The following is a 27,037-nucleotide window of genomic DNA, read 5'->3' on the forward strand; positions in this document are numbered from 1 at the left end:
TACGCTTCTTTTTTCACAATTAAGTACAGCTTCTTCCGGTTATTATGCTTGACCTGGCGTTCAGGTTTTGACGGGCTATCCAATGGGTCATCTTACCACTAAATCTCTAAATCTGAGGGGGAGGGGGGGGAGGGGGTTGGGTGATGGCGAGTTTTCCTTGTGAGTCCCGCGGTGCTGCACGGCAGAACTTACTGGGCAGCCACGAGCTCTGATTGGCCGGTGGAGTGTTGCGACGGCACCGCAGTTAGGCGAAGCTAGCGGTTTTCAAAGTTGCCGGTTCAGGATACCGGAATATGTACCAAGTCACAGCATTTTGAGGCCACCACTAATCTGTAAAATGATGAAGTCGTACAAAATTCTATAACTAACTAATTTTGTTACACAATATTATTGTATAATAATTTCAGACCAGTAATACTACATACAGGATTTTGGGATTTTGTGTAAGAGACTCACGTTTCGAGATTCCACTGCATTTTTCGCAACATAATTCTGATTTTTTTAATGTGGCTCGTGTATCTATAATGTGTCCATTAATCAAGTTCATGGTGGAGATCAAACTTTGTAGATCATATTTCCCATTAGTCAACCATCAGAAACAACAAATAAATCTGGATGTTGGAAACGTCAAATGATGTGACTGTTCTCACTGAGCTACAATAGTGTGAGGGTGTTAACCTTAAGTAATGGTATAGTGGTTACCATAATTTTTAAAACAGAAATTTTTAAGAAATATTGGTAATCTTAGTAAAACTTGAAACCCACTGACAAAGGTTGCGCCAGGGGCTATCTCATGCAAGACGGAGGGAGGATAACATCTGTGGTACGAGGCAGCACCTAGGATTTTCCCCTTGGTCGAATGCTGTCGCACACCATTTACCAAACGACATACAGTGGAGAACAACTGACACGCTGTTGATGGTTCATTTAGGTGTATGATAGAAATATATTTAATTGCCCGTGTTTGCTTTGCTCATAGAGTGAGGAAACAGTATCTACCCCTAGTTTCGCCGTATGCTGCATTGTCATTGTTGATAGTGTACCCAACTTCCGCGCTATGGAATATAATTTATCGGGCGATCCATGCTGTGTAACGGCAAGAATTCAAACCGTTAAGGATATTATGCCACGCAGACTACAACATTTGTTCAAGCATAAAAAGGAGACTGCTTAAATACACGGCGTTGTAAAATGGGATTAAATAAGCAAAACAACATTCCAGATACTTATAGCAACTGATTGACAGATTACCTACGATTAATATTTTAATTATTATTCTGAATGAAATTGAACATATTGAACTTTGAATTAATAATCAGTGATTAAATTCTGATTACCAAAAGCAGCAATATGAAAGCGTATCACTAACAAACATATCCGTAACCTGTAAAATGCATTCTTGGACAGTTCTTGACGAAATATATCTTAGCCCTTTCATTATTAAAACTTACGTAGCCTGTGTTTGAAAAATAAAGTGTCAAACCCTATCTTCCTTCGTGATAATTAATACACTTTCAATTCCAAAAGATTTTAAGTTGATCGATTTTGAAAATCGATGAAGTGGAAGACGTTTTTTTTTTTTTTTTTTTTTTTGGTCATCAGTCTACTGACTTGTTTGATACGGCCCGCCACGAATTCCTTTCCTGTGATAACCTCTTCATCTCAGAGTAGCACTTTTCCAACCTATGTCCTCAGTTATTTGCTTGACGTATTCCAATCTCTGTCTTCCTCTACAGTTTTTGCCCTCTACAGCTCCCTCTAGTACCATGGAAGTCATTCCCTCATGTCTTAGCAGATGTCCTATCATCCTGTCCCTTCTCCTTATCAGTGTTTTCCACATATTTCTTTCCTCTCCGATTCTCCATAGAACCCCCTCATTCCTTACCTTATCAGTCCACCTAATTTTCAACATTCGTCTATAGCACCACATCTCAAATGCTTCGATTCTCTTCTCTTCCGGTTTCCCCACAGTCCATGTTTCACTACCATACAATGCTCTACTCCAGACGTACATCCTCAGAAATTTCTTCCTCAAATTAAGGCCGCTATTTGATATTAGTAGACTTCTCTTGGCCAGAAATGCCTTTTTTGCCATAGCGAGTCTCCTTTTGATGTCCTCCTTGCTCCGTCCGTCATTGGTTATTTTACTGCCTAGGTAGCAGAATTCCTTAACTTCATTGACTTCGTGACCATCAATCCTGATGTTAAGTTTCTCGCTGTTCTCATTTCTACTACTTCTCATTACCTTCGTCTTTCTCCGATTTACTCTCAAACCATACTGTGTACTCATTAGACTGTTCATTCCGTTCAGCAGATCATTTAATTCTTCTTCACTTTCACTCAGGATAGCAATGTCACCAGCGAATGGTATCATTGATATCCTTTCACCTTGTATTTTAATTCCACTCCTGAACCTTTCTTTTATTTGCATCATTGCTTCCTCAATGTATACATTGAAGAGTAGGGGCGAAAGACTACAGCCTTGTCTGACACTCTTCTTAATACGAACACTTTGTTCCTGATCGTCCACTCTTATTATTCCCTCTTGGTTGTTGTACATATTGTATATGACCCGTCTCTCCCTATAGCTTACCCCTACTTTTTTTAGAATCTCGAACAGCTTGCACCATTTTATATTGTCGAACGCTTTTTCCAGGTCGACAAATCCTATGAAAGTGTCTTGATTTTTCTTTAGCCTTGCTTCCATTATTAGCCGTAACGTCAGAATTGCCTCTCTCGTCCCTTTACTTTTCCTAAAGCCAAACTGATAGTCCCCTAGCGCATTCTCAATTTTATTTTCCATTCTTCTATATATTATTCTTGTAAGCAACTTCGATGCATGAGCTCTTAAGCTGATTGTGCGATAATTCTCGCACTTGTCAGCTCTTGCCGTCTTCGGAATTGTGTGGATGATGCTTTTCCGAAAGCCAGATGGTATATCGCCAGACTCATATATTCTACACACCAACGTGAATAGTCGTTTTGTTGCCACTTCCCCCAATGGCAGACATATGTCCCATGCTACTAACTAGATCTATGTTTGCATGTGAACCTTGGAGTTTCAGAGCTAAATTTTTAATTTTATAATTATTTTATCAGGATGACAATTATGAATTATGAAAAAAGTATAACATATCAGTAGCAAAACATATTTATTTTCCTGGCAATGAAATATCTCACTCATGTTTTCAACATAACGTTTAAAAATGGCTTTGACGCACCACGCAGCAATGTTTTCTTCATTTTCTGCGATGCATACGTCCCACTACATTCTAATTCTGTACAAACCAGCAGAATCATTCAAAACAATAACTATGATATATAAGATAATAAAATTAGTTACTTCAGACATTCTTGGAACGGAGAAGATGGTGGTTTGATCTGATTTTCTTGAAACAGGCATATTATAAGCACATGCCTCCCCATTTGATCGCTGATAACTTTTTCTATATCGACCCCATGTTTCGTAGTACTTTTCTCCAATTTCCAAAAGCATCGAGCTACATGCTATCACTAGCCAAATATGAGATATAGATGTCCCAGCGCTCAAAACTGCATATTGCTGTAGTGGGACATATGTATCAGATCAACCACGAAAGGTTAACAGCAGCAACTTAAAAGATGAAAAAATGTTCAACAAGCCACTCAATATTAGCTATACAAATACCACAATAAAAGCACAATCCTACAAACCTCGAAAATTACATGATAGTAATCAGCATAAATCCCCCCCCCCCCTCTCTCTCTCTCTCTCTCTCTCTCTCTCTCTCTCTCTGTCACCGGTGTATGCACCATGCACCCAAACTCAAACTACTCCATTCAACTCAGCCTTCCGTGATCCGCATATCCATGTCATCATCATTACCACGGCAGATAGATTACTCTGTGATGGGATAGTCATCAGCAGACATAAGAATAACAGCAATCGAGTAAATGTCGCTCGTAGCCCGGTGCTACACTGTCATGAGACGATGGTGTGTTAAAAGCGGCCTATACTATGATGTTTAAATTATATTCATAGGAACTGGGCTTAACACAAAAGAATTGGCGACAAAAGGTAATTATCAGGAATGTTAATGGATATGGTTCACAGAGTCCTAAGTATTAACGAATCTTTTCATTTCATTCATGTTACAAGGATTCATTTTCACTCGTAGAAATGCCACAAACGAGAAACTCAGAAGACTTTAACGCTATTAGAAAAAAGGCATAGCTCCAGAATGAGATTTTCACTCAGCATCGGAGTGTGCGCTGATATGAAACTTCCTGGCAGATCAAAACTATGTGCTGGACCTAGACTCGAACTCTAGACCATTGCCTTTCGCGGGAAAGTGCTCTACCAACTTTTTTTTTTGGTTGATCTCATTTTCTCCCCTAGTCGGAGGTTCGAGTCCTCCTTCGGGCATGAGTGTAAGTTGGTTTAAATTAGATTAAGTAGTGTGTAAGCTTAGGAACCAATGAGCTCAGCAATTTGGTCCCATAAAACCTTACCACAAATTACCTCTGATCGAACACGCCGAGCTACCGTGCTGGTACCAACTGAGCTACCCAAGCACGACTCACGCCCCGTTTGGAAAGTAGGAGACGAGGTACGGGCGGAAGCAGAGCTGTAGGACGGGGTGTGAGTCGTGCTTGGGTAGCTCAGTTGGGCGGCACGATAGCTCAGCGTGTTCGGTCAGAGGGGTAGTTGCCCTCTGTAATAAAAAAAAAAGAACTGAGTGAATGGATCAACAAAGAACTTCAACGGGTGTCATGGAACGTCCGCCCCGAACAAATGCAGCGAAAAAAATGAGATTATTAAAAAAAAAGTTGGTATAGCACTTGCCCGTGAAAGGCAAAGGTCCCGATTTCGAGTCTCGGTCTGGTACACAGTTTTAATCTGTCAGGAAGTTTCAAAGGCGTAGCTGTTCTTAACTGCCGAAAATATCCTTAAAAAAACACAGAAAATTACTAAGTAGATCTGTGAGGACAGGACATGTTAACAGAAGTCATAAAGGATTAGTACTTTTAACTTTTTTTTTAACTTCAGCATAACCTTCACTATTGGTCCTATACTACGTTTCACTACGTCATGTACAACCAGTACAACCTTCCCCAATTGTCCAACACTGTATTTCATACATCATGTGCAGGGGATAAGTGAATGGCAGAAACCCGTAACTTAGCGCTAATAAAGCTGCCAGGTCATACAGAAATAAAGATTATACTGCTAACGCCAATGATCTAGTTCTCTGCTTGTCTTAAAATTAGATTAATTACTGGAGAGTACTTGGGAATTTTATTGCCAAACGGAAGTAACGCTATTAGTCACTAAGAGGATGAAAACACAAGCCGCACTTGATCCTCACTTAATCACCACTTGCACATAGAACTTAAAGCGAGTAATCGTGGTCCATTATTACGCTCTAATTTTGCTATCATGTTTTACGTAAATTATCCTGTAACTGGTAGATGAGTCTGGGTTTCAAGCAACAACTGACAGAAGAGTATCTAAAAAGATGCTCAGAGATATGATTAGAAATATTACTCCTTTCGTTATGTTAGAAGAAGATTCGAAAACGGAAAGAGATACCGCAGTGTATACGACTACTAAATTTTGCAACACACAACTGGTGCTCATCTGCCCCGAGGAATCTACTCCCATATTTTACAGGTGTTGCATCCGTAATGGATTCAAAAATAGTGCAGCAATACCTGAAGACCATTAGACTTATTCTTTATGTGCGCGCAAATGCGCAAGACAATGATCTAAACCTGGGAAAGAGTTTGTTTGCCGTTGCAGCTGCCTCGGGCGCACCGCCAGCTGTTTACAGTTTTAAACAGTGGCGAGCCAACATCACTAGTCTCGAATGACGGCTGTGTTTTGTAAATGTGTACGACGGGAACCTAGAAAAATCTACCAAAATAAGTAAGGGCTTATAGATGCAGATAGGTACTGTAACGTCTCAGGGGTCTATACCGCATTCAAGTGTCCGACCGCGTCATCTGTGCCCTGTGGTATGAAACACGCAGATGTGAGCGGGTACCCCTAAAGGCCCCTGTAGACGATCAGACATTTTGTCAAACTTAACTATGCTTGCCAAATGTTTGACCCTGCACGGTGCAGCTTGACGTGTTTGTCAAGCATAGATGGTGTTTGACGTGTTTACGAGAAACTTCGATTGACAAGATGGCAGCCGTTGTTCGTGTCGACTTTTCGCCCCATTTGTTTACCGAAAAATGGTTTCATTTCAATTTATCTCACTGTATCGCGAATTTCCACTATTATGTAAACTACGATCAAGCGTAAAAACAAAATAGCGCTAACAGTTACCAAAATGGTAGAGTTACATCTTTCCTAGCCATATATTACGCATGAAGAGGTTATGAACATAACCGATATTTTACGCATATAGTCACACAAAAGCGGAGTGGAATGAAATAAACAAAAGCGAAGTTCTCCGGTTCTTCCGTGGACGATGTGCGTTGTATGTTCAAACGGTGCGGTATTTTAATGACCTGTCACTAGAGAATAAATTTTTGCATACTTGTGTCCTCTTTTTCAGTGTGAGGGTGAAGTGATGCTAAACAAGTTATTAAACGTTTCACTGTCCATACGCAGAAAGTTGATGTAATCATCAGGTTCTGAGTGAAACATTTCCTGAACAGATTTCCAGTTCTATATTTCTCATTTTAAACCATTCCCTGGACCAGCGTCTTGTTTTCTTCTTCTTTACACACAGTGCCAGAGGCAATGTTAGAGATGCTTTATTTGCATTTGTAGCCATTCCCACTAGTGCCAAACTAAACGATACGCAAAAAGTGTCTGCTTCAAAAGTAAGGCCGGTCGCGGTGGCCATGTGATTCTAGGCGCTTCAATCCGGAACCGCGCGACTGCTACGGTCGCAGGTTCGAATCCTGCCTCGGGCATGGATGTGTGTGCTGTCCTTAGGTTAGTTAGGTTTACGTAGTTCTAAGTTCTAGGGGACTGGTGACATCAGATGTTATGTCCCATAGTGCTCAGAGCCGTTTGAACCATTCAAAAGTAAGGTTAATGTGACAAGCTTTTTAGTACGTGTACGTGATGCAACCATGGGTAGATAAGAGCGAACCTGACAGGCAAGTTTGCTTTTTTAGGAGGGACTTACTAAGTTTTAAAAAGTTTCTTTGTCCATTCGAAGAAAGCTGATGTAATCATTTGGTTCTAACAAGGGAACCTCCCCATCGCACCCCCCTCAGATTTAGTTATAAGTTGGCACAGTGGATAGGCCTTGAAAAACTGAACACACATCAATCAAGAAAACAGGAAGAAGTTGTGTGGAACTATGAAAAAAATAAGCAAAATATACAATCAGAGTAGTCCATGTGTAAGATAGGCAACAATAGCGCCGTGGTCTCGTGGTTAGCGTGAGCTGCTTCGGAGCGAAAGGTCCTTGGTTCAAATATTTCCTCGAGCGAAAATTTTTCGTTCTTCATTTTCGCAAAGTTATGATCTGTCCGTTCGTTCATTGACGTCACTGTTCACTGTAATAAGTATAGTGTCTGTGTTTTGCGACCACACCGCAAAACCGTGCGATTAGTAGACGAAAGGACATGCCTCTCCAATGGGAACCGAAAAAATTTGATCGCAAGGTCATAGGTCAACCGATTCCTCCACAGAAAAACAAGTCTGACATACTCTATACGACACTGGTGACGGCATGTATGTCACATGACAGGAATTTGTTGTCGACCCACCCAACTTGTACACTTGGCGAATGGGTAAAAATATTCTTCTACCTTGCCCGATTTAGGTTTTCTTGTGGATGTGATAATCACTCCCAAAACACTGATGAAAACATAATAGTTTGTCACATAAACTGAAAATAAAAATTTAAACTTTTCACTCGAGGGAAGACTTGAACCAAGGACCTCTCGTTCCGCAGCTACTCACACTAACCACGGAACCACGACGCTCCTCTGTTTATGTTATCCTTGATGTTGCTTACCTTGCACATGGACTTGTCAGTTTATATATTTTGCTCATTTTTTCATAGTTCCACGCAACTTCTTCCTGTTTTCTCGATTGATGTGCGTTCAGTTTTTCAAGGCCTATCCACTGCGCCAACTTATCTGAGGGGGGTGCTATGGGGAGGTAATATTTCCTTTGGCTTGTTTTCATGAGTAAATCTCTCATTTTAAGCCATTTCCTGGAGCAGAGTCTTGTTTTCTTCTTCTTCTTCTTCTTCTGTAAGCACAGTGCCAAAGTCAACGCCAGCACTGCTTTGTCTGCATTTGTGGCCGTTCTCAGTACTCTCAAAATACACACGAACACGAATAGCGTCTGCTTCAAAGTGAGGCTAAACTGACAAACAATGTTTGAACGTGTACGAGCTTGCTTGGCAGATTCGTATCAAGATAAGGGCGACTTTGTCAAACACGTTTGATCGCTTACGCCGGCCGTAACACTTGCGCTGGGAGGTGCGCGTTTGTGCCCTCTGGTGCTGAATAGAACAACAAGACACGAGGCAGCAGTGTGTGTCAAGACTCGTAACAAGAAAGAACAGTGCTTGTCAAAGATATGTAAATAATATATATCTGTGTTAACTGTATTTACCGTATTTTGTGATGTAATGTAAATCTGTTTGGAAACCATTGTTAGTTGTATAACAATGTGTATAGTCCATTTGTAATACGAGAGAGAGAGAAAGTTTATTTAGGAATCTCATTAAGTAACAAATAATAGCTTGTTTGTTTATAGTTGACAAGGCACCCAAGAACAATTAGAAAAAAATATGTTTTTGAGAATATTTAGCGCGTTTGAAACTGGTAAGCTTCTAAAGAGATAATATATTCTTAGCTTAAGTTTAGGTTTCATATCATGAAACAATGTGACGTAAGATGGTATTGGTCAAGTTATTGCCATTAAAAATGCCGTTGTGAAAGGACAAAGTGTAAAAGCTGAGTGATGTGCAGAACATCTGCAATGTACCGGGTGATCAAAAAGTCAGTATAAATTTGAAAACTGAATAAATCACGGAATAATGTAGATAGAGAGGTACAATTTGTAACACATGCTTGGAATGACGTGGAGTTTTAATAGAACCAAAAAAAATACAAAAGTTCAAAAAATGTCCAACAGATGGCGCTTCATCTGATCAAAATAGCAATAATTAGCATAACAAAGTAAGACAAAACAAAGGTGGTGTTCTTTACAGGAAATGCTCAATATCTCCACAATCATTCCTCAACGATAGCTGTAGTCGAGGAATAATGTTGTCAACAGCAATGTAAAGCATGTCCAGAGTTATGGTGAGGCATTGGCGTTGGAGGTTGTCATTCAGCATCCCTAGAGATGTCGCTCGATCACGATACACTTGCGACTTCAGGTAACACCAAAGCCAATAAACGCACGGACTGAGGTCTGGGGACCTGGGAGGCCAAGCATGACGAAAGTGGCGGCTCAGCACACAATCATCACCAAACAACAAGCGCAAGAGATGCATCACGCGTCTAGCAATACTTCGTTTTTTTTGTCTTTTTTGTTCTAATAAAACCCCATGTCATTCCAAGCATGTGTGTCAATTTTTACCTCTCTATCTACATTATTCCGTGGTTTATTAAGTTTTCAAATTTATACTGACTTTTTGATCACCCGGTACATCGCACTTAAACCGTGGCTTCTCTGTGTGTGCTTATTGTTAAGTCGAGAAAATGTGTTCAATCACACTTCAAGTCAGTAGACATCCAAAATACAGAGATACGCTTTTGGTGTGTAGCCTTCCTGACGTGTGCACCACCCTTCAATTGAACTACAGTGCGACTCTCTCAAAGGTTATTAAAACGCTCAGCGTAGTAAACGCAATTGACTCACCTCTGGACCAAATTGTAAACTATGTAGTATTTGTTACGGAAACTAAATATAAACTAGCGTAATATACATGAACTAAGAGAGACTTATTACAGCTTCTCCCGAGCATTTAAAAGAACTAATTTCTTTATCTATTAAAATTTCAGGAAATCCATAATCCTTCTTAAATGATCAAGCTATCGTCAGACTGGAAGAAAGCCAAATGTATACTTCAAAAGTGAAAGTTACTTTGTTTTACAGTGGCGTGGGTACATGTGAATTGACCTATGACTAATTCAGTTTTACAAAAACACAGTTTACACTCACTTTCCAAATTGTTACACAAGTGGTATGTCAAAGACACGATATTACTGGTGCAGATGTCAAGAGCAGTTAAAGTTGAAATTCAAGCTGCTCATTCCAGTGCAAAACACTCACTTTCCAAAATTTTAAAAATTTTGCTGTTCGTAGATGTATTGTTTTTGTGCACGCCGGAAAGAGAGCCTATAATTAATCAACGGTTCAGCAATGAACTTCTATGGTGTAAATTAGGAAATTCATCACTGATTTGTCCACAGTAAGTGCAATATACGTTTTCTTTGGGGGAGAAGTGACAATTCTAAAATAGCTCTGAGCACTAGGGAACTTAATATCTGAGATCATCAGTCCCCTAGAACTTAGAACTACTTAAACCTAACCAACCTAAGGACATCACACACATCCATGCCCGAGGCAGGATTCGAACCTGCGACCGTAGCAGTTGCGCGGTTCCGGACTGAAGTGCCTAGAACCGCTCGGCCACCGTGGCCGGCGAAGTGACAATTGCTGGTTGTTTTCTGGTCAAATATTTTTTGTTAATGTACGTGGAGACTGTTTTTCGAATTAATGGGAAGGTTTTATAACTAAGGGTGTTTGTACAAAACTCATGACTAACCGGAGCGTTTCCAAAAATCAATTAAGGCTACACACTGCTGACTACCTTTAACTTTATCATCGGTATTAATAATGACTCCCATGTATTGTGATCGTTGTGTGTGGCGTTGCGGCGACTACGCTGTCAATTTGCTTTGTCCGATGGCCTTAGGGTACACACGATTTTCTTCCTATGGGTGAAGTCAATTACACATTGCCAATCTTTTTAGTAAATTCCATACCCTCAAACAAGCAATAAAAGACTGGTGAAAGGTAGATAACTGAAAGGAGGGGATGCATTGCAGTATGGTGCTATCTGTAGATGTCATAAATCTAAATTACTAGCTACACAAATTTCTATCTGATTTGCAATTTTGTAATTTCTATTTCTAATCAATTTTGTACACAGAAACCCCCACATAAGCCTATGAAGGTTCAAGAGTCACCATACACACACATACGAAAATCCAAGAGATGTCATCGAAAGTGTATGTATGTGGCGTGTCAGATGAACTCAGGGAACCGCCATAAATCTTTGGACACCTCAATTTGAATCCAAGATCTTCAGATATCTTTGGCCTCTCGAGGAAACTCCAACAATGTCCAACAAGCTCACTCTAGCAGAATTCGACAAGTTCTCCTGAGTACTATCCAAATACTTCACTCCAGTAGCATCCAAAGACTTCACTCTAGGAACAGGTACACTACAGCAGCGCCCAAAGACCTCACTATGGCAGCATCCAGAGAGATCACGACAGCAATCTGCAAAGATCTCACTCCAACCATGTTCAAAGAAATTACTACGGAACCGTCCTGAGCCGTGCGTGGCTCGTGTTCATGCCATATTTCATTTGACATCCTGTTTTTACTGTACTACCACCTTGTTAGGTTAATTTCAATTACTGGTGTCACTGAGTTGCCGCCTTGCTGCCCGTGGGCGGCAGCAGCGACGCTTATCGATATAAGCCCTGGCAAATTATCTTTGCTGACTGCTATTACTTCCCAGTTCTCGTGAGCTCTGAGTTAGTTGGGATCTGCCAGCGAGTTGGAAGGCGTGGCTGCAGTGAGGTCCGGACAGCCATTACTCCCCCGACATCATCATCATCATCGTCATCATTTAAGACTGATTGTGCCTTTCAGCGTTCAGTCTGGAGCATAGCCCCCCTTATAAAATTCCTCCATGATCCCCTATTCAGTGCTAACATTGGTGCCTCTTCTGATGTTAAACCTATTACTTCAAAATCATTCTTAACCGAATCCAGGTACCTTCTCCTTGGTCTGCCCCGACTCCTCCTACCCTCTACTGCTGAACCCATGAGTCTCTTGGGTTGCTTCTCCCATGCGTGTAACATGCACCCACCAACTAAGCCTGTTCGCCCTGACTGCTACATCTATAGAGTTCATTCCCAGTTTTTCTTTGATTTCCTCATTGTGGACACCCTCCTGCCATTGTTCCCACCTACTAGTACCTGCAATCATCCTAGCTACTTTCATATCCGTAACCTCAACCTTGTTGATAAGGTAACCTGAATCCACCCAGCTTTCGCTCCCATACAACAAAGTTGGTCGAAAGATTGAACGGTGCACAGATAACTTAGTCTTGGTACTGACTTCCTTCTTGCAGAAGAGAGTAGATCGTAGCTGAGCGCTCACTGCATTAGCTTTGCTACACCTCGCTTCCAGTTCTTTCACTATGTTGCGGCAGAAGTTCAGTCGGGGCGTGGCTGCAGTGAGGTCCGGACAGCCATGACTCGCCCGACAGTTGCCGGGAAATATCACTTGAGTGCGGACCACCTTGGTTGGTCGTCGGTCAGCCGCCTTCTCGGACGACATGTATGTTGGCCGGCGATCGCTTATGGGTTGCCTGCGTGTGCCGACTCGTGATTCGTCCTTGTTATTGCACACCGTTAGTATTGTCTAGTCCTCCGTGCAAGTGTTCGTGAAACAATGTGTAGCTTTTGATGTCGACTGCTCAGTTATTTTGGTGCTGCCTTCATGCTGATGTGTGGCAATCGGTCGGTCGGGGTGGATCTCCCCTCGGCGCAGTGGGCCGCGCCCGCTGGCTCTCTCTACACAGTGTCGGAGTGTGTGGGAGGTATTCTGGTTGCTATGGGGTTCGTGGCTCACCGTCCCAGGACATCAGAGTTGAGTGGTGATTTAATTACCGAACCCAGACAGTTCACAGTGTGCCATTGGTTTTCATGGTTGGCTGTTGGGGGTATTCCGTGAGCAACAGTGAGTGTTTCAGTTGGCGAAAGTTTGGCCACCATCCGATTAAATTGTATTTTGGTTATTTGAAGACCAAGTGCACCAGCAGAATTTTCTGCCTTGTGGCCGTTAGCGTTCCAGTTACCTGCCCTGGCCCTGTCCAACACGTGTGTTAGTTTTGACAACTTTGCATACTTGGTTGTGGGCGGCTACGTCTTTTACGTTTTGGCTTTGGAGTTCCTCGTTCACTGGTCGGGTGGAAAGCAAGTCGTCTTGGCGATGGGTCCGTTGACTGTCTCTTGGTTGGGTTTCTACATCTACATCTACATGATTACTCTGCAATTCACATTTAAGGGCTTGACAGGGGGTTCATCGAACCACAATCATACTATCTCTCTACCATTCCACTCCTGAACAGCGCGCGGGAAAAACGAACACCTAAACCTTTCTGTTCGAGCTCTGACTTCTCTTATCGTATTTTGATGATCATTCCTACCTATGTAGGCTGGGCTCAACAAAATATTTTCGCATTCGGAAGAGAAAGTTGGTGACTGAAATTTCGTAAATAGATCTCGCCGCGACGAAAAACGTCTTTGTTTTAATGACTTCCAACCCACCTCGCGCATCATATCTGCCACACTCTCTCCCCTATTACGTGATAATACAAAACGAGCTGCCCTTTTTTGCACCCTTTCGATGTCCTCCGTCAATCCCACCTGGTAAGGATCCCACACCGCGCAGCAACATTCTAACAGAGGACGAACGAGTGTAGTGTAAGCTGTCTCTTTAGTGGAATTGTTGCATCTTCTAAGTGTTCTGCCAATGAAACGCAACCTTTGGCTCGCCTTGCCCACAATATTATCTATGTGGTCTTTCCAACTGAAGTTGTTCGTAATTTTAACACCCAGGTACTTAGTTGAATTGACAGCCTTGAGAATTGTACTATTTATCGAGTAAATCGAATTCCAACGCTGAGCTATTGTATCAGCGTAATCTGAAAGGGACCTAATCGGTGTACAATCTGGACCTGAAGACTTGCCCGTATCAAGCGATTTGAGTTGCTTCGCAACCCCTAAGGTATCTACTCCTAAGAAACTCATGCTAGCAGCTGTTCTTGTGTCAAATTCTGGAATATTCCATTCGTCTTCCCTGGTGAAGGAATTTCGGAAAGCTGCGTTCAATAACTCCGCATTAGCGGCACAGTCGTCGGTAACAGTACCATCGGCACTGCGCAGCGAAGGTATTGACTGCGTCTTGCCGCTTGTGGACTTTACATACGACAAGAATTTCTTCGGATTTTCTGGCGGATCGGATATAGTTGGGCCGACTACCTGTCTCCCCGAAGCGAACGTTAATATTTCAAGTGTAGACCGATTCCCGGAAACTTCTGAGCGCCGCTGGCTGTACTGCCCTTTCTTATTGGTGTTTTATTGTTTATTTTAATACCTTATAGCCGATGATTTGAATTTGTATACTTTTAGTTGGGTGTTAAATAATGGGCCTTCAGCCAATTTAAAATTGGAAGATCCTTACTTGTCAAGTCCTGCATTGTTTGGGCCTTCAGCCTCATTTAACTTTTTTTTATAAAGCTTTGTTGGACAGTCTGCCTTTTGAAAATTTACTGTAGTTGTGTTTTTCAATAATGGGCCTGCAGCCGCTTTAAAATTTAAATTTCTTAGTTTTTAAATCTTAGATTGTTTGGACCTTCAGCCTGTGTAAAATATTGTTCGAAGATAAAGCTTTGCGCCTTCTGCCTACTGAAAATTATTTTAGTTATTTTAAGTAATCGGCCTTCAGCCTTTTTTTTTAAATTAAAGTTCTTATCTTTCAAGTATCAGACTGTGTGGGGCCTTCAGCCTTATTGAGGATAAGGCCTTGTGCCTTGTGTTTTTTTTTAATTAATTCTACCTGCAGTCTTCAATCATGGGCCTTCTGCTGTCTTTAAATTAAACTTGTTTGCTTTTCAAGTGTTAGATTTGTTGGGCCTTCAGCCAAGTTATAGAAATTACTTACTTGAGGCCTTCTGCCTTCTAAATATTCTGTTTTGAATTTGAATTTTAAGTTAATGGCTTTCAACCGTTCTTAAATTTGAGTGGTTGTGCCCTTAAGGCCTAAGTTAGTGTGGCCTATGCAGCCGATAACTAAGTTCCAAAATTTTTGTTGTATTGTTTGGACAACTAAATAAAGTTATATGTGTTTGAGTGCAACTGACATCCCCCTTTTGGTTCCTTTCAACAATTCCAACTACCTGTTCTGTCCTGCGGACTTAAGCAGGGCGCTTCACGTCCAACAGAACTAGGTTAAAATGTGTCTAGTAAGAATAGTTTAGGAAATATCTAACACATGCATTCCCCACAGAGGTGTGCAATACAAAACCTAAGGAACAGAATTATATGATATTCCTAACAACATCGGAAAGTAAAGCACGTGTCATGTTCTTTATCGTCAGTGCTAAAAGCAGTAGAATTAGACCTGCGATTTTTACAGAAAAATTTCCAATATCCCTCTGTGTATATTACAGCAGAGGTGTGTCATTGTTTCCAGGAAAAAAGTGATTTTACAGTGTTTCAATCAGCAACACCTCCAAACTGTCTACTTATGAGCATAGAAACTAATACACTTCTTGAGCGGTATACGCTAATCAGTCGAAAGAATTTGGACGTTCAAGAGTCTGACCCAGCAGTGTAATGGAGGCGAAGGGTACTGCACACAGCAGAGTGGGTCGGTCAGGGAAGCACAGTAACTTCGAACGTGGACCAGTCGTTGGACATTACCTGAGTAATAAATCCACCAGGGACGCGCAGTGATCTGCTAGAACATTATCACCACCGACCTACTGTCGATATAAACCCGTCCAGGCGATAGCAGCGTCACCTGTCGGGGAATGACTGCCAGTCAGACACACGCACGGTGCATGTAGTATCAGCGAGCGTGCTATCTGTGTGTAGAACGGGGAAGGGGAGCGTTGTATTTGAGTTTCACCGAGGGCAGATTGTGATGGCCCAGAGGCTCGGTATAAGCCTTTCGAAAACTGCATGCGTTGTCGAGCATTCGACAAGTGCTCTGGTGAGTGTCTTCAACACGTGGCGAAACCAAGAAGAAACCACGTCCAGACGTCGTGGGTTGGGCAGCCGCCTCTCATGACAGATGTTGGACGTCGTAGGCTGGGCAGACTGGTAAAATAGGGCAGGCGGCGAACTATGGCGAAACTAACATCAAACTTTAAAGCTGGACAGAGTACAAGTGTGTCTCAACAGTCCTAACGACGGGCCTCCACAGCCGACGACCCATGTGTGTGCCAACGTTAACACCACGACATCAGCAACTACGACTGAAATTGGCACTTGACCATCGGCCCTGGACACTGGCGCAGTGGCAGAGCGTTGCATGGTCTGGCGCATCCCGATACTTTCTTCATCGTGCCGATGGGAGGGCGCTAATCCGTTATCTTCCAGGGGAGCAGCTCCTTGACACCTGCACTGCGAGACAGAGATAAGCTGGCGGCTGCGTCATTATGCTCTGGGGAACATTGACGTGGGCATCGATGGGTCATCAGTCAGTGGAGCTTCGGCAAGGCAACATGACGGCCAAGGCGTATCGTATACAGGTTGCAGACAACGTACATCCCTTTATGACGATGATGTTTCCCGACGGCAGTGACGTTTTTCAGCGAGATAATGCGCCATGTCACAAGGCCAGGAGTGTGATGGAGTGGTTCGCGGAGCACCGTGACGAGTTCCAGTTGATGAGCTGGCCCCTCGTTCGCGAGATCTGAACCCGATCGAACACGTCTTGGATGTGACTTAACGAGCTCATCGTCCCCCTCTCCGGAATTTACTGGAATTAGGTGCCACAACGCGTCGCCGTTGTTATTTGTTATCCGCGCCAAAGGAGGACCGACTGTTGGCTAAGTGGTCATAATATTCTGGCCGATCAGTATATCAACCATTGTAGCGTTGACGTGAAAGAACAACCATATTTAAACCAAGACCAGGCAGAAGGCATATAGTTACAGACAGGAACGGTCAAACATTGTCGAGGTTGGTTGAAAAAATGAGCGGAAGGAATCACTCGCGAGTTCCAAAGTGCTACTTGCAGTTCCTCTAGAAAAATGACTGTGTGTGGGGCATTAAAAAGAACAGGTTACTGCAGTTCCTCATAAGCCATACATTTTCGTAGTCAGCGCTAACCAACGCTTGAGGTGGTGCAAAGAGCAATGCCACTAACAGAGAGTTACTGCAAACGAGTGATTTCTACTAATGACTCACACTGCACCGTTTGGCAACCCGATGGAAGCCTTTGGGTTTGGCGAGTTCCTGGAGAATGCTGCCTGCCATCACATGTAGTGCCAACAGGGAAGTACAGAGGGGCTGGTGTTACAAAGCGGTTGTGTTTTTCGTGGCTGGCTGATTGCACTTTAGAAAACGCTGATTGCGTAAGGACATGAAGGCATTTTACTTCAATTTTGCTTCACTGTTTACTGCGGGCGGAGAGGTATAGTTCGGAGACGAAAAGCAGAACCAGTTAGGCCACGGTTTGTGGACAATAACACTCATAGAATGGCCTAGCCTGTCCAGAGTCCCGACCTGACATTTTCCGGATGAGCTGAAATGTCGATTTCGCTCAAGATCCAAGCGTCCGACATCACTGACTTCTCTGGTTTCTGATCTTCTACATCTACATCTACATGGATACTCTGCAAATCACATTTAAGTGCCTGGCAGAGGGTTCATCGAACCACCTTCACAATTCTCTATTACTCCAATCTCGCATAGCGGACGGCAAGGACACCTATATCTTTCAGTACGAGCTCTGATTTCCCTTATTTTATCGTGGTGATCGTTTCTCACTATGTAGGTTGGTGAATATTATCGCTGTCTGAGGAGAAAGTAGGTGATTGGAATTACGTGAGAAGATTCCGTCGCAAAGAAGAACGCCTTTCTTTTAATGATGCCCAGCCCAAATCCTGTATCATTTCAGTGACACTCCCTCCCATCTTTCGCGATAATACAAAACGCGCTGCCCTTCTTTGAACTTTTTCGGTGTCCTATCTGGTAAGGATCCCACAAAACGCAGCAGTATTGTAAAATAGGACGCACAAGCATAGTGTAGGCAGTCTCCTTGGTAGATCCGTTACACTTTGTAAGTGTCCTGCCAATAAAACGCAGTCTTTGGTTACCCTTACCCACAACATTTTCTATGTATTCCTTGAAATTTATGTTGTTCGTAGCTGTAATTGCTAGGTATTTAGTTGAATTTACGGTCTTTGGATTATTCTGATTTTTCGTGTAAACGAAGTTTAACTGATTCCTTTTATCACTCAGGTGGATGACCCCATACTTTTCCTCATTTATGATCAACTGCCAATTTTCGCACAATTCAGATATCTTTTCTAAATAGTTTTGCAGTTTGTTTTGATCTTCTGATGACTTAATTAGTCGATAAACGACAGCGCCATCTGCAAACAGCCTAAGATGGGTGCTCACATTGTCTCCCAAATCGTTTATATAGATAAGGAACAGCAAAGGGCCTATAACACTACCTTGGGGACCGCCAGGAATCGCTTCTGTTTTACTCGATGACTTTCCTTCAATTACTACGAACTGTGATCTCTCTGACAGGAAGTCACAAATCCACTCACATAAGTGAGATGATAATCCATAAGCACGGATTTTCACTACAAACCGCTTGTGTGGTACAGTGTCAAAAGCCTTCCCCATATCCAAAAATACGGAACCGATCTGAAGTCCCTTGTCAATAGCACTCAACACTTCATGCGAATAAAGAGCAAGTTGTGTTTCACAAGAACGATGTTTTCTAAACCCATGTTAACCGCGTGTCAATAGACCGTTTTCTTCGAGGTAATTCATAATGTTCGAACACAATATATGTTCCAGAATCCTACTGCATATCGACGTTAATGATATGGACCTGTAATTGAGTGGGTTACTCCTACTACCTTTCTTAAATATTGGTGTGACCTGTGCAGCTTTCCAGTCTTTGGGTACGGATCTTTCGTCGAGCGGATGCTTGTATGTGAATGTCAAGTATGGAGCTAATACATCCGTATACTCTGAAAGGAACCTAACTGGTATACAGTCTGGATCAGAAGACTTGCTTTTATTAAGTGATTTAAGTTGCTTCACTACTCCGCCTATATTTACTTCTACGTTACTCATGTTGGCAGCAGTTCTTGATTCAGATTCTGGAATATTTACTTTGTCTTCTTTTGTGAAAGCATTTCGGAAGGCTGTGTTTAGTAACTTTGCTTTGGCAGCACTGTCTTCGACGGTATCTCCATTGCTATCGGACAGAGAAGGCATTGATTGTGTCCTGCCGCTAACATACTTCACATACGGCCAGAATCTCTTTGGATTTTCTGCCAGGTTTCGAGACAAAGTTTCGTTGTGGAAACTGTTATTACCATGTAGCATTGAAGACGGCGCTTAATTTCGAGCATGAGGAGGAACTATGACTTAAAAGTGTTCCCAGCGAAGCTCAAGCCATCGTAAAGGCGAAGGATGGAGACACCCCATATTATTGTTCACTAAGAGGTATCCGGATAGCTTTGACCAGACAGTGCATATAACAGCGAACATAGATCCTTTGGGCTCGTAGTTTTCAGAAATGTAGTTTACAGCAGTGATTTATATCGTCATGATCGACAGTGAGAGAGAATAGGGAGCCAGACTCAGAGAGATCCAGTGTGCCATATTAGCGTCTGTTGGTGTGATTTATCTACTAATCAGTGTGGACGAGTTTTCGGCAATTTTCCACACATTGTTAGGCGAAAGCAGTTAAACATGAAAACATAGTTCTGAGCCAGGTGGCACCACTAAACGTTTTCCCCTTATTTTAATATGACGCTGGTGACTTCCTCAACTGTATATTGCTGCAGAAAAAAAGTGCCAGAGCCACCATGTAACTAGTAAAGATTCGGCAAGAATGGATCCTGCACAATGGGTTAATTGCAGAGCAAGAAAGGAAAAAAAATAGTGAAGAATAAGATTAGTGACGTACATTTTTAAAATTAACCGTCCGATTCCATGCCTTTCTTCCCAGAAACTAAATGAATCGTAGATTGTTTACTTTTTCTGCCACTGGAACTCGACGAAATTTAAGTATCTGAATTAAAAGATCTAGACTCCTATTTCAATAACTTAATGATGAAATTTCGTTCTTAGATATTCATCATGAAATGTAGGAAAGAAATAGCAATGTTAAAGATTGTAGAAATTCAAGCAGTCTTTTGTCACAATAATTTTTCTTTATTTTACATCTAATTTCTGTTTTACCCTCGTTATTAGATTTGTTTGTGTTGCTAAACTAATACGCAAAACTTATGTTACTTAAGTAAGACAAACTTATCTGATGACGACCATACACATCGAAACAGAGCATAAAATAATTTTATTGCGATGAAAGATTCTTTTAACTCCCATAAGAGTTTCCCGAGGGCATGCAGCTTTACTGTATGGGTAAATGATGATGGCGCCCTCTTGGGTAAAATATTCCGGTGGTAAAATAGTCCCCCATTCGGATCTCCGGGCGGGGACTACTCAGGACGACGTCGTTATCAGGAGAAAGAAAACTGACGTTCTACGGATCGGAGCGTGGAATGTCAGATTCCTTAATCGGGCAGGTAGGTTAGAAAATTTAAAAAGGGAAATGGATAGGTTAAAGTTGGATATAGTGGGAATTAGTGAAGTTCGGTGGCAGGAGGAACAAGACTTTTGGTCAGGTGAATACAGGGTTACAAATACAAAATCAAATAGAGATAATGCAGGAGTAGGTTTAATAATGAATAAAACAATAGGAATGCTGGTAAGCTGCTACAAACAGCACAGCGAACGCTTTGTTGTGGCCAAGATAGACACGAAGCCCACGCCTACGGCAGTAGCACAAGTCTATATGCAAACTAGCTCTGCAGATGACGAAGAAATTGAAGAAATGTATGATGAAATAAAAGAAATTATTCAGATAGTGAAGGGAGACGAAAATTTAATAGTCATGGGTGACTGGAATTCGGTAGTACGAAAAGGGAGAGAAGGAAACGTAGTAGGTGAATATGGATTGGGGATAAGAAATGAAAGAGGAAGCCGCCTGGTGGAATTTTGCACAGAGCACAACTTAATCATAGCTAACACTTGGTTTAAGAATCATAAAAGAAGGTAGTATACATGGAAGAAGTCTGGAGATACTGACGGGTTTCAGATAGATTATATAATGTTAAGACAGAGATTTATGAACCAGGTTTTAAACTGTAAGACATTTCCAGGGGCAGATGTGGACTCTGACCACAATCTATTGGTTATGAACTGTAGATTAAAACTGAAGAAACTGCAAAAAAGTGGGAATTTAAGGAGATGGGACCTGGATAAACTGAAAGAACCAGAGGCTGTACAGAGTTTCAGGGAGAGCATAAGGGAACAATTGACAAGAATGGGGGAAAGAAATACAGATGAAGAATGGGTAGCTTTGAGGGATGAATTAGTGAAGGCGGCAGAGGATCAAGTAGGAAAAAAGACATGGGCTAGTAGAAATCCTTGGCTGACAGAAGAAATATTGAATTTAATTGACGAAAGATGAAAATATAAAAATGCAGTAAATGAAACAGGCAAAAAGGAATACAAACGACTCAAAAATGAGATCGACAGGAAGTGCAAAATGGCTAAGCACGGATGGCTAGAGGAGAAATGTAAGGATGTAGAGGCTTATCTCGCTAGAGGTAAGATAAATGCTGCCTATAGGAAAATTAAACAGACCTTTGGAGAAAAGAGAACCACTTGTATGAATGTCAAGAGCTAAGATGGAAACCCAATTCTAAGCAAAGAAGGGAAAGCAGAAAGGTGGAAGGAGTATATAAAGGGTCTATACAAGGGCGATGTACTTGAGGACAATATTATGGAAATGGAAGAGGATGTAGATGAAGATGAAATAGGAGATATGATGCTGCGTGAAGGGTTTGACGGAGTACTGAAAGACCTAAGTCGGAACCAGGCCCCTGGAGTAGACAACATTCCATTAGAACTACTGACAGCCTTGGTAGAACCAGTACTGACAAAAATCTACCATCTGGTGAGCAAAATGTATGAGACAGGCGAAATACCCTCAGACTTCAAGAAGAATATAATAATTCCAATCCCAAAGAAAGCAGGCGTTGACAGATGTGAAAATTACCGAGCTATCAGTTTAATAAGTCACGGCTGCAAAATACCAACGCCAATTCTTTACAGACGAATGGAAAAACTGGTAAAAGCCGACCTCGGGGAAGATCAGTTTGGATTCCGTAGAAATATGGGAACACGTGAGTCAATACTGCCCTACGACTAATCTTAGAAGCTAGATTAAGGAAAGGCAAGCCTACGTTTCTAGCATTTGCAGACTTGGAGAAAGCTTTTGACAATGTTGATTGGAATACTCTCTTTCCAATTCTGAAGGTGGCAGGGCTAAACTACAGGGAGCGAAAGGCTATTTACAATTTGTACAGAGACCAGATGGCAGTTACAAGAGTCGAGGGACATGAAAGGGAAGCAGTTATTGGGAAGGGAGTAAGACAGGGTTGTAGCCTCTCCCCGATGTTATTCAATCTGTATATTGAGCAAGCAGTAAAGGAAACAAAAGAAAAATTCGGAGTAGGTATTAAAATCCATGGAGAAGAAATAAAAACTTTAAGGTTCGCCGATGACATTGTAATTCTGTCAGAGACAGCAAAGGACTTGGTAGAGCAGTTGAACGGAATGGACAGTGTCTTGAAAGGAGGATATAAGATGAACATCAACAAAAGCAAAACGATGATAATGGAATGTAGTCGAATTAAATCATGTGATGCTGAGGGAATTAGATTAGGAAATGAGACACTTGAAGAAGTAAATGAGATTTGCTATTCGGGGAGAAAAAATAACTGATGATGGTCGATCTAGAGAGGATGCAATATGTAGGCTGGCAATGGCAAGGAAATCGTTTCTGAAGAAGAGAAATTTGTTAACATCGAGTATAGATTTAAGTGTCAGGAAGTCGTTTCTGAAAGTATTTGTATGGAGCGTAGCCACGTATGAAAGAGAAACATGATCGATAAATAGTTTAGACAAGGAAGAGAATAGAAGCTTCTGAAAGGTGGTGCTACAGAAGAATGCTGATGATTAGATGGGTAGATCATATAACTAATGAAGAGGTACTGAATAGGATTGGGGAGAAGTTTGTGGCACAACTTGACTAGAAGAAGGGATCGGTTGGTAGGACATGTTCTGAGGCATCAAGGGATCACCAATTTAGTATTGGAGGGCAGCTTGGAGGGTAAAAATCGTAGAGGGAGACCAAGAGACGAATACGCTAAACAGATTCAGAAGGATGTAGTCTGCAGTAGGTACTGGGAGATGAAGAAGCTTGCACAGGATAGAGTAGCGTGGAGAGCTGCATCAAACCAGTTTCAGAACTGAAGACCACAACAACAACAAGAGTTAAATGCTGAATCGCTATGCCTTTGCTGTATGTCACTTTTCATCAATAAAAATATGGCATTTCAGTCTTTGGTAGCTATTTTTTATTTTCAATGACCGGTTTCAGGCTAGCTGCCCATCTTCAGATCACATATTGCAGTTACACAGTAACCTGTCAGTACAGAACTACAGCTAGCCTGAAACCGGTCACTGAAAATAAAAAATAGCGATCAAAGACTGAAATGCCACATTTTTATTCAAAGAACGATCGCGGCAATCCCAATAAGACAAACATGTCTAGTTTTGATAAACTTTTCATAAATGTTGAAGTTGCTTAGTATTTTTTTTATATAACACTAATTGGAGTCACACTTGTCTGGGTATACCTAACGCAATCTTGTCGATGTCGACGATTGGCGTTGACTTGCATTAGTGCGAAAGACTTCAAATACCATACCCAGTTGCTCATGGCACACGCTATAGACGTGCGAAAGATTTGTCTGAAAACTTCTGCGTGGAGGCCAAGCGCAGACACTGCGATTGCGCACGAACGTTGAGACGCGCGGGTCCTGCGTCGTATTCCATGTCGCACCGTGGCCCCCACAAACACGTCTGGACGGCTGGCAGGCAAGCTACGGCATAATCGCAGCTGCACGCTCCCACCAAGCGATAACTACTACTGCCACATCGGCGCTGCATGTCAGTTTGTATACGCCTGTCAATACCGTACGTTTCCTGCTAGCAGGCTCCAAATTTCTATGAACGTCCAATGAGAAACTGCAGGCTGTCCATGGTGCCCTGCTATCATTTCAAGATATGATTTGGGAACTATTAGAGAGAGAAACAGAATTGTGGTTTGTTGTAAAATGTTTAGCAGCTTTCAAAGTTTTTTCCTCTGTCCTTTGTTGCAGACTTGTCTTGAAATGCATCATAATGGTGACGGACCAGGAGAAGGCGCATTGTGTCATCCGGTATGCAGAAGCCAAATCTTTGACACTGCTACTGAGGAATTATACACGCCGATATGGGAGGGAACTAACAGCAAAATCAAGCGGAACGATATGGTTCAAAAACTTTAGGGGCATTATCAAGGACTTCCCTCAAAGTGGATGTCCCCGTATGTTCAAGCATATGCGGACAGAGTGGAAGCTGCATTCCAACGCTGTCCGCTGAATTCCGCTACCCTTCGTGCACGAAACAATTGAGCAGTCAGAACTGCTGATGCTGCAATGCTCAGGGGTACAGGCGCAGAACTTTAACATCGCACTGATGTTCTACGAGCAACGAGCGGGACACTCAGTGAAATTCCGTCATTAAAAAAAAATTGAGAGCTGCTAAATGTTTTGCCAAGATGTTCTGTCTCTAATAGGTCACAAGTTATCATTTCTTGAGGTGGTAGCGGGACTTTTTCTATGGCAGGCCGAAAAATTTTTGTAAAATTCTGTCTACTTACTATTGTGTAATACCTTTTAAGAGGTACATAGAAGGACATACTCGAATTCTGTTACGCATAACAGACAGGAATGGAGATAAATTTAAAATCAAGCTTTCATGATCATGTTAAGCATTTAAACTATTATTGAATACAAACTGTAAGTAGGCTGGTTTATGTTTTCTTATTGGCAACATTACGTAGCGCTCTGTATGAAAATCACGGGCTGTGCTGTGTGCAGTCTGTGGCTTATCTGCATTGTTGTCTTTAGTGTACTACTTTTTCTGCTTGAGCTATGTCATGTTTAGATATCAGTTATTGAATGTGCTGCTGCTGTTTGCCAGGCATAGTCCTACTGAATTTTACATTGTATTAATGTAGTTTTACTACTGATTTATTTTTCTTGTTTGCTGCTCATTGCCTTATATTAGTTGTAATATTGCTGCTTTCTTTGCCAATTTGAATATTTTGTCATTCCTGTCTGTGTTAATTGTTTTGTGCTGCTGCATTGCCTCGTTCCTTAGTTTAGCATCTGAGCTCAGTAGATTTAAGTTAGCTTAAGATGGGGTAGGCTATATGTGAGAACGAGTTGTGATAAATTGGAAGAAATGCATTGAGAAGTTATATGAAAACGATTTGGGCCAAAATGAGTATTGTACAATGAGCCATAATTATTTTGAAAGAAATATGGTTAGAATACAGAAAGGAGGTATAGATAGGACTTTTTGGGAATAATGATGAACGAAGAGAGATCTCCAAGATCAAAAGAGGTTTTGTTTGCAAAATACTGCAGTACCAAATGTTACACTGAAAACGAACCCTGTCCTTTTGATTGTGTTATCCCCCTATGTGTTTGTGTACCCTTGTGTATTTGATTTCTTCCTGTCTCTGTATACTGTTTCATAGAATTTTTTTCTCTTCTAATACTAAGCTACATTCACTATGATGAGGAATACTGTTTTCCTCAAATATAATTAGCATTAATAATATGTTATTTACTTTGTAAAGATGTTTAGACATTATTTATTCTGTTTTGTTTTAATGCTCATGTGTGAAGTTGATGTTTCAAAAGTTATTCTGATCTTTCATATATTTACTTATGTCATAATTCCTGTAACACTGATGAACAGGGCTAATACAAATGATTGAAGCGATTTCATAAATTCACTGTAGCTCCATTCATTGACATATGGTCACAACACACTACAGATACGTAGAAAAACTCATAAAGTTTTGTTCGGCTGAAGCCGCACTTCAGATTTCTGCCGCCAGAGCGCTCGAGAGTGCAGTAAGACAAAATGGCGACAGGAGCCGTGAAAGCGTATGTCGTGCTTGAAATGCACTCACATCAGTGAGTCATAACAGTGCAACGACACTTCAGGACGAAGTTCAACAAAAATCCACCAACCGCTAACTCCATTCGGCAATGGTATGCGCAGTTTAAAGCTTCTGGATGCCTCTGTAAGGGGAATCAACGGGTCGGCCTGCAGTGAGCGAAGAAACGGTTGAACGCGTGCGGGCAACTTTCACGCGTAGCCCGCGGAAGTCGACGAATAAAGCAAGCAGGGAGCTAAACGTACCACGGCCGACGGTTTGGAAAATCTTACAGCAGAAGCCTTACCGTTTACAATTGCTACAAGCCCTGACACCCGATGACAAAGTCAAACGTTTTGAATTTTCGGCGCGGTTGCAACAGCTCATGGAAGAGGATGCGTTCAGTGCGAAACTTGTTTTCAGTGATGAAGCAACATTTTTTCTTAATGGTGAAGTGAACAGACACAGTGTGCGAATCTGGGCGGTAGAGAATCCTCACGCATTCGTGCAGCAAATTCGCAATTCACCAAAAGTTAACGTGTTTTGTACAATCTCACGGTTTAAAGTTTACGGCCCCTTTTTCTTCTGCGGAAAAAACGTTACAGGACACGTGTATCTGGACATGCTGGAAAATTGGCTCATGCCAGAACTGGAGACCGACAGCGCCGACTTCATCTTTCAACAGGATGGTGCTCCACCTGACGTTCGGTATTTCTTAAACAGGAGATTGGAAAACCGATGGATCGGTCGTGGTGGAGATCATGATCAGTAATTCATGTCATGGCCTCCACGCTCTCCCGACTTAACCCCATGCGATTTCTTTCTGTGGGGTTATTTGAAAGATTCAGTGTTTAAACCTCCTCTACCAAGAAACCTGCCAGAACTGCGAGCTCGCATCAACGATGCTTTCGAACTCATTGATGG

The sequence above is a fragment of the Schistocerca serialis genome, chromosome 5 (assembly GCF_023864345.2).
Source record: "Schistocerca serialis cubense isolate TAMUIC-IGC-003099 chromosome 5, iqSchSeri2.2, whole genome shotgun sequence".
NCBI lineage: Eukaryota > Metazoa > Arthropoda > Insecta > Orthoptera > Acrididae > Schistocerca > Schistocerca serialis.